Below are 7088 nucleotides of genomic sequence, written 5' to 3' on the forward strand. Positions count from 1 at the left end.
GAGAGAGAGAGAGAGAGAGAGAGAGAGAGAGAGAGAGAGAGAGCTTATACTTGGAGGTCATGAGATGACCTTGAGTATCTTTCACACCTTCCTACCCTCCTTTTGAGACAGGGTCTCCCACCAGTGGCTTGGAATTCACCGAGCAGCCTGGGCTGTCTGGCCAGGGAGCTCCAGGGACCCTCCCATCTCTAGTTCCCCAACACTGAGATTACAAGTGTTCCCCACCTTGCCTGGCTTTTTAAAAATGTATGTGCTGGGAATTGAACTCACATCTTTATGCATGCAAGGCAGACTGAGCCACCTCCTGGACCTTCTGTCACCATGGCAACTTCTGTGACTGCATTTGTCCCCTCATTTTAGGGTTTGTAGTCACAGATCTTTGATGGGTAAAGTTGGTAGACCAAGTCCTGCCACCTGAGAGCAGGGGTGTCCATTTGGCCTGACTTGTGTTAGGTATAAAGTGCATGAGAGACACAGAGACCTTTCAGCCTGGGATTAGTTGGTGGGCAGTTGTGTCTTTTTCTTATGGGGATAATCTCAGAGCCAAAGTGTTCTAACATCTTTGAATTTTACATGTGTGGCTCCCAGCTCTTCTTATCAAGGGTCCACCAGGAGAGAGTTGCCAGCTAATTAGGAGAGAGTAACCACTTTTGCTAGGTTGACATTTTTAGATGTTTGAACCATCTGCCGTTTCATGGGTGCCTGGGAACTCCAGGTGCTCCAGGTGTGCCAGTGTGTCAGACGCAGCCTCTTTGGTTTAATTGTGTCTCTCAGTTCAGATTCCAAGCCAGGCTTCTTATTTCATGTCCTTTGAGACACCTCAAGGCCAAGCTGAGCAGATACCACATCAGACACAGGACCTGAGGTCCAGGGAGATCTTACAGCCGTGACTGTGAGAGACACAGCTAATAAGCAGGAGGGTTGGGACTCTCTTGTGAAGCTGATCCTGGCTCAGGGCTTTCCCTAGCGATCTCGTGATTATTTCTCAGACCATTGCAATGTGGACAGGGCAACGGCTAGCCAGGCTGGTTCTGCGACTTTGATCTCTGATGGCTGCAGGGTTGGGAACGAGCGTGCAGGAGTCAGTGAGGTGCCAGAGATTATTTGCTAATAAGACATGTCTGTCAGGATACTTGTCTGGAATCCAGACTTTCTGGCTTAGATTAATCGATGCATGATACAACTGTTTTATTATACCCAAATATAATATTTGGTATATCAAATATATCAAATGTAATATGATATATTTGATATATGATATAATATAATATAATATGATGATGATTTCTATTATGATTGTCACCATGAACAAAGATCACGAGTTCTCTTCCTCCTTTAACATTTTATTTTACATCATGAACCTGACATGACCTGAGCTTAAGAGACTCCTTAAATAATTAATTGATTATTTAACCTATTGAGACACCACCTCAATAAAAGACCTTCCTTTCCAGTACAAGGTGGTGTGTTTCAACTCAAGTTTGATCAATTCATGATGTAATTATTTTGAAATATATCATTTACACATGACAAACTATCTGCTAGTATTATGCTGTGTTGTCATTATGAACTATTCAGTATACGGAGGTGCCCCCCCCCTTCCTCTCTTCCTCATTTTCCTGCTCTATGTGGACTTGATTGTGATTGAGTTCCCTTGATATGCAGGGGTGACTAGTCCTGGTCCCCCTGAGGCTACCAAAGTCTACAGAGGCACATGCCCCTAAATAACGTAGACTGGTAGAGTATTTTCATATAAGTGATGCATCTTTTCCTACATACTTTATATAATAGATTATGTATAATACCCAGTGCAAATAGCTATATGGTCTTGTTTTGGGAATGAGCAGAGGAATGGTCTGTGTATGTTCAGCTCCTGTCCATTTCTTTGTTATTTTCCATCTGCAGTTGGTTGAAATGTGGATGTGATTGTCAGACAGACCATTCATTCCCCTTTATGTTTAAGATGGGAGAAGCTCAAGGGTGGCCTTCCAGAAGACCTCAGTGGAATGAATGTCTGTTTTGCATGGAGATGAATGAGTACTGTGTGGGGCTCCTATAGTTAGTGGCTGTCGGCAGTCGGCAGAGCTAGGGAAAAAGGAGCTTGCCTTGGGAGAACTGCAGATGTTTGAACTTGCCAGAGGCCCGAGAGGGTCTTCCTGAGGTCTAGGTCTGTGCCATGTCCCTGGTCCAGTTAACCCACAGCTGCAGTGGGTTGTGGATGTGAATTAAAGACTGCTCAGGTTTCTTACTCTTCCAGATAAGAGAACTGACAGTGGCAGAAATGGACCAAAGTGATATGTCCCTGGGAAAGACTATACTTTTCAGTCTCTAGCCACAGCAGCCTAGGGCAGCACCTTTGAGGAAGAAGGAAAGAGATGGGGGATTGTGTGTGTGTGTGTGTGTGTGTGTGTGTGTGTGTGTGTAGGTTTGCCAGACGAGAGAGCCCCCACCATAGGGGCCCACTAGCTAGCTATGAGTCAGAAAAGAGTTCCCTGGGATTATCAGACCCCAGTGGGTGTATGACAGGACCTTTAAGAGTAGCTATTAGGGCTTTATTCACTGACTTGAAGAGAGTGATGTCCCCCAACATGGGGACTGTAATGACCTCAAATCACACTCTCTTATCTAAGTGTTAAGATGATGTAAGGCCAATGTGGTTGGTGAGTTTGGTGTGTCACAAAACTGGTTCTTAAAGATTTGCTTTCTGCAGCCTACACGGCCCCTGGGAGCTCCTGGGGAAGGTGGGAAGTATGGACATACAGGGACGGAGTGTCATAGAAAAAGACTTCTGAAGGGTTCCCTCAGGCATTTTGTTCTGCTCTGATTCATCGTTTGGCCTCTGGCTTGGACAAGTCTCAGGAGCAGCTAGAGCCTGCTGCTCAAGACTCACAGTCCCTACTTTAACTTTGCTCAGTTTTTGGCAAGAGTTAAACCCTAACAATGTCAGCAGGGTGAGGTGGGACATAGCCGGAGCCACTTGGCAGGGGTGGGATTGCTGTTCTTTGGTTCTGACAGGACTTTGTACTTTGGGACCATTGCTAATAGGTACATACACCAGAGTAGTCAATCTGATAACCGAGATGGCCACATGACTGACAGGAGGGTTAGACACACAGATCGATACAGAGAACGAAGAATGCAGTAGATTCCTAAAACTGAGGGATCTGACCACACCTCCACAAATGCCATGCAATTAAAAACTTAGAGGCTATTTTTGAACATTTTTGTTGAGAGTTTGATTTTTCAGTTGAGCACTGGGAAGGAGCCAAGGGAAGAAACAGCAAGCTCCTGTTTGTGGCCTTGAGAACAGCCTTGAGTACCATGGGAGGGTACGATGGGTGTTTATAAGAGATGAGACATTATGGAAGGTGGCTGGGTAATTGAAGTGTGCCCTTGAGGGTGGAGGGGAGAGGTCCCTCCTATATCCCCTGCTTTGTGGTTTGTGCAGTAAGAAGTTATACTTGGCACATGGAGCCACCCCACAACACCCAAAGCAATGACAGCTGATGACGGGCCCAAATCTCCAAAACTGTGAGCTGAAGCAAACCTTATTTCTTTACAATTCATCCCTTTGAGTATTGCATCACAGTGACAGAAAGCTGGCTAACTCAGTTTGCTACCCAAGCAATGACTAAGTCAATACTGAGCTATGACAATACTGTTGCTGCTTTTGATTAATACATATTTAGATAATGGTAGTGTGATATCATCTTCTACAAGAAATCATGGTTGGCTGAGTAAAAGTCAAAGGAGCCTATAGGATGGGCTGTGACAGATGAGTCCACAGACAGGAGCCTTAGGAATACTGGGAAATAAAAACCATGACCCAGATGGGGCAAGACGCACCTTGTGGATCTGGGCCTTGCCAGGCAAGTGTCTACACCCACCTCAACATCTTTATATTAGATGAGCGCTTGTCTCTGAGGATCTGCAGCCTCTTAGACAATTGCTGTCAGGAAGGGGCTGTGGGAGAAGTGGGCCACCCAACGAGATCGATAGATCAGAATGTTCAGTATTTGATGTCAGGACCGAAGTGCAAACACCACTGGATGAGTTTGAGCAACACTCTTCAGACCTGTGGGCAACAGTCCCAGCAGAGGCTGTCCCAGTGACAGACAATGTCCTTCCCGCCAGTGGCTGTCTCCTGTAAGTCTTCCTGGGTGTTCCTGCAAGGTGAGGAAGATGGCTCTGGAGTCCATACCCTGCTGTATTTGTCTTGTTGGCTCTCTTCAGGAGTTCTCCTCACCCATGCACAGAACTCCTCTACCTTCTTGCCCCTGAATGATTTTGCTTGCTATTGTGCTCTTAGATACAGGGTCTCCTGTAGTCTACAGTGGCCTTGAACTTGCTATGTAGCTGGGCATGACCTTGAACTTCTGATCCTCCTGTTTCCACCACCCAAATCCTGGAATTTGTGGTATGTGTGTCTACACCCTCCTTCTAGAAGCCTCTTTTTTTTTTTTTTTTTTTAGCAGTGGGAGACTCACACATTTAAATACAGAGGGGGAAAGTGGGCAGCTTTGGAAGGGACAGTGCAGCTTTAGTATTCTTAGTACTAGGAGACAGGAGAAAGAGCCAATAAGAAGCAGTCAGTTATTTACTGGCGTTTACCAATTGCAGGCACAGTCCTATGCTCAGCTGCAGAGATCAGGCTGTCTGTGTCAGTTTCAGTAGAATATGGGGACTGATGTGGAGGCTAAGGACCCCAGGTAACCAGGGAAACACTGGGTCCCTCTACGATTATCCTGGTTGATCCAGAAAGAATGTAAGCAGTTCCAAGGTATCATGGGATGAACTGTCTCCCCCAAATCTATACATTGATTTGTTTGGGGGATGAGACTGTAAGAGTAAGGAAGGTTGAGTGGTCATAAGGGCAGTGGAGGGAGCTGGCCCAGTAGGTTGGATGTCTTTATAGGAAGAGGAGGGCAATGGGAAGCCTCATGTCAACATGTCAAGCCTCATGTCAACATGTCAAGCCTCATGTCAACATGTCAGAGGAAGGTTCTTTGTGAGGTCATGGAGAGGAGACATCCCCGAGCTACGGAGGGAGCTCCCACTAGGAAAGAACTGGACGGCTCCACCATCTGAGACTCCCCGTCTCCAGACTTTGAGGACATAGATGTTGTCAAAGCCACCCAGTTGTTGATATTCTGTGATGGTGACCCAAGTGAGTGAGTGTCCACAGCAGATAAAACAGCAAACGAAGGTGGTACTTAGGAGAGAAAACTCTCGGGGTAAGCTCCCCCAAACCAACCAGAACTGAAACGTCATAAGGATAAGCAGTGCAGCAACCCCAGATGGCTGTCCCTCCAGTCTGACGCTAGCCTAGCTCTGACCACAAGGGAGCTCACAGTATCTGCCACTTCTGAGGAAGCTGGCTGTGGTCAGAGCTAGGACACAAAGCAACAGGGATGGCTGGGATGGGGTCAGAGTCAGTTCCCCTGTATCAGGCAGCTCAGTGAAGATCTTCCCATTGTGTTTCCGCTGTTTTCTTGGATGACAATTGTTGAACTTTTTTTTTTTTTTAAATCACTTCTGATTTTATCAGCATGCTCTAAATATCATAAGCAAAATTAAGAATATAAATCTTGGTTTAGGTTATTTTCTAAAATAACTTTAGTTTTTGAGAACCTTTCAATTTTTTTTTCAGAAAATATTTGGGAAAATTGTTCATTTTATCTGAGAATTAGTCTTCAGTTGTCTATCTATAAAAAAATATGGAACACTTCACGAATTTGCGTGTCATTCTTGCGCAGGGGCCATGCNAATCTTCTCTGTATCGTTCCAATTTTAGTATATCTGCTGCCGAAGCAAGCACCATTGTTGGACTTTTGCTTGCTCTTCTTTGGGTACCAATGTGGGCCAGCCATGCCCTGGAAGGATGGAGAAACCATGGGGCAGTCTCTTGCTGTGCTCTCCTAAAGACTAGAGGCAATGGGTGTAGGATTTCCCCATGAAGAGTTTCTAGAGGGCTGTGATTTTAAATATTTTCATTACAGGGAGTGGTGGGGATTGACCCTAGGGTCTCATGAATGCTAGGGATGTGCGAGGTAATCTACACCTGGTTTAGCTCAGGGATGTGTGCTTGGCAGAAATCGGGCTCTTCTAAAATAGCTTTTGCTGTTATAATCTGAGGGATCTGGTAGGAAGGCTTGCTCATCATGGCTTGTATCAGGTCTGGGCTTCTAAAGAGCAGTTATGACTTAGAGGTACAAGGAATCTCCATGTCTGTCTGGAGAGCTGGAGCTAGGATGACCCAAGGTGAGTCCTCAAAGGGTGGGGACATCTGAGGACAGGGAAATGTTGGGCTAGTTTGAGCATCACACGTAAGTAAAGGAAGCAGCAGATTATAACCACCGAGGGCAAGAGTCATGTTGATATAAATACAGAGACAGTGAAGCAGAAGGAGGAAAGAACCGTCAAAGCTAGGCCAGAAGAGATGCGCAGTCAGGTGAAGGCTACCACTTGGTGACCCACGTAGCCCATGTGGGCTCTGTGAACCTCTAATGACGTTCAAAGAAGCTTTTAGGGGAAGCATGGAATTACCCAGGATATTGCCTCCATCTTGAAGTATTTACTGAGATGGTGGCCTATACAAAGTAAGAGACAACAATCTGGCAGAAAAACCCTTCACCAGCTGTCTTAGGGTTTTATTGCTGTGAACAGACACCATAACCAAGGCAAGTCTTATAAATGACAACATTTAATTGGGGCTGGCTTACAGGTTCAGAGATTCAGTCTATTATTATCATGGCTGGGAACAGGACAGCATTCAGGTAGGCATGGTACAGGAGGTGCTAAGAGTTCTCTATCTTCATCTGGCGACTGCTAGGAGAAGACTGGCTTTCAGGCAGCTAGGATGAGGGTCTTAAAGCCCACACCGACAGTGACACACCCACTCCAACAAGGCCACACCTACTCCAACAAGGCAACACCCACTCCAACAAGGCAACACCCACTCCAACAAGGCCACACCCACTCCAACAAGGCCACACCCACTCCAACAAGGCCACACCCACTCCAACAAGGCCACACCTACTCCAACAAGGCAACACCCACTCCAACAAGGCCACACCCACTCCAACAAG

At 46.1% G+C, this 7088-nt stretch overlaps 1 protein-coding gene, 1 long non-coding RNA gene and 1 other non-coding gene across 7 annotated transcripts in view; 1 reads left to right on the top strand and 2 right to left on the bottom strand.

Annotated features, from left to right (window-relative positions):
• Nucleotides 1-7088, bottom strand: part of Kcnj6 (potassium voltage-gated channel subfamily J member 6) — a 254882-nt gene that overhangs the window by 57938 nt on the left and 189856 nt on the right. The window lies entirely within an intron of this gene.
• Nucleotides 4103-7088, top strand: part of LOC115029578 — an 18188-nt gene continuing 15202 nt past the window's right edge. Inside the window, exon 1 of the long non-coding RNA XR_003835148.1 lies at nucleotides 4103-4173. This is a non-coding gene — a long non-coding RNA (uncharacterized LOC115029578). The remainder of the gene's footprint in view (nucleotides 4174-7088) is intronic.
• On the bottom strand, nucleotides 5712-5814 carry LOC115029681. Its single transcript, XR_003835230.1, has one exon. It is a non-coding gene; the product is annotated as a U6 spliceosomal RNA (small nuclear RNA).

The sequence above is a fragment of the Mus caroli genome, chromosome 16, assembly GCF_900094665.2.
Source record: "Mus caroli chromosome 16, CAROLI_EIJ_v1.1, whole genome shotgun sequence".
Classification (NCBI taxonomy): Eukaryota; Metazoa; Chordata; class Mammalia; order Rodentia; family Muridae; genus Mus; species Mus caroli.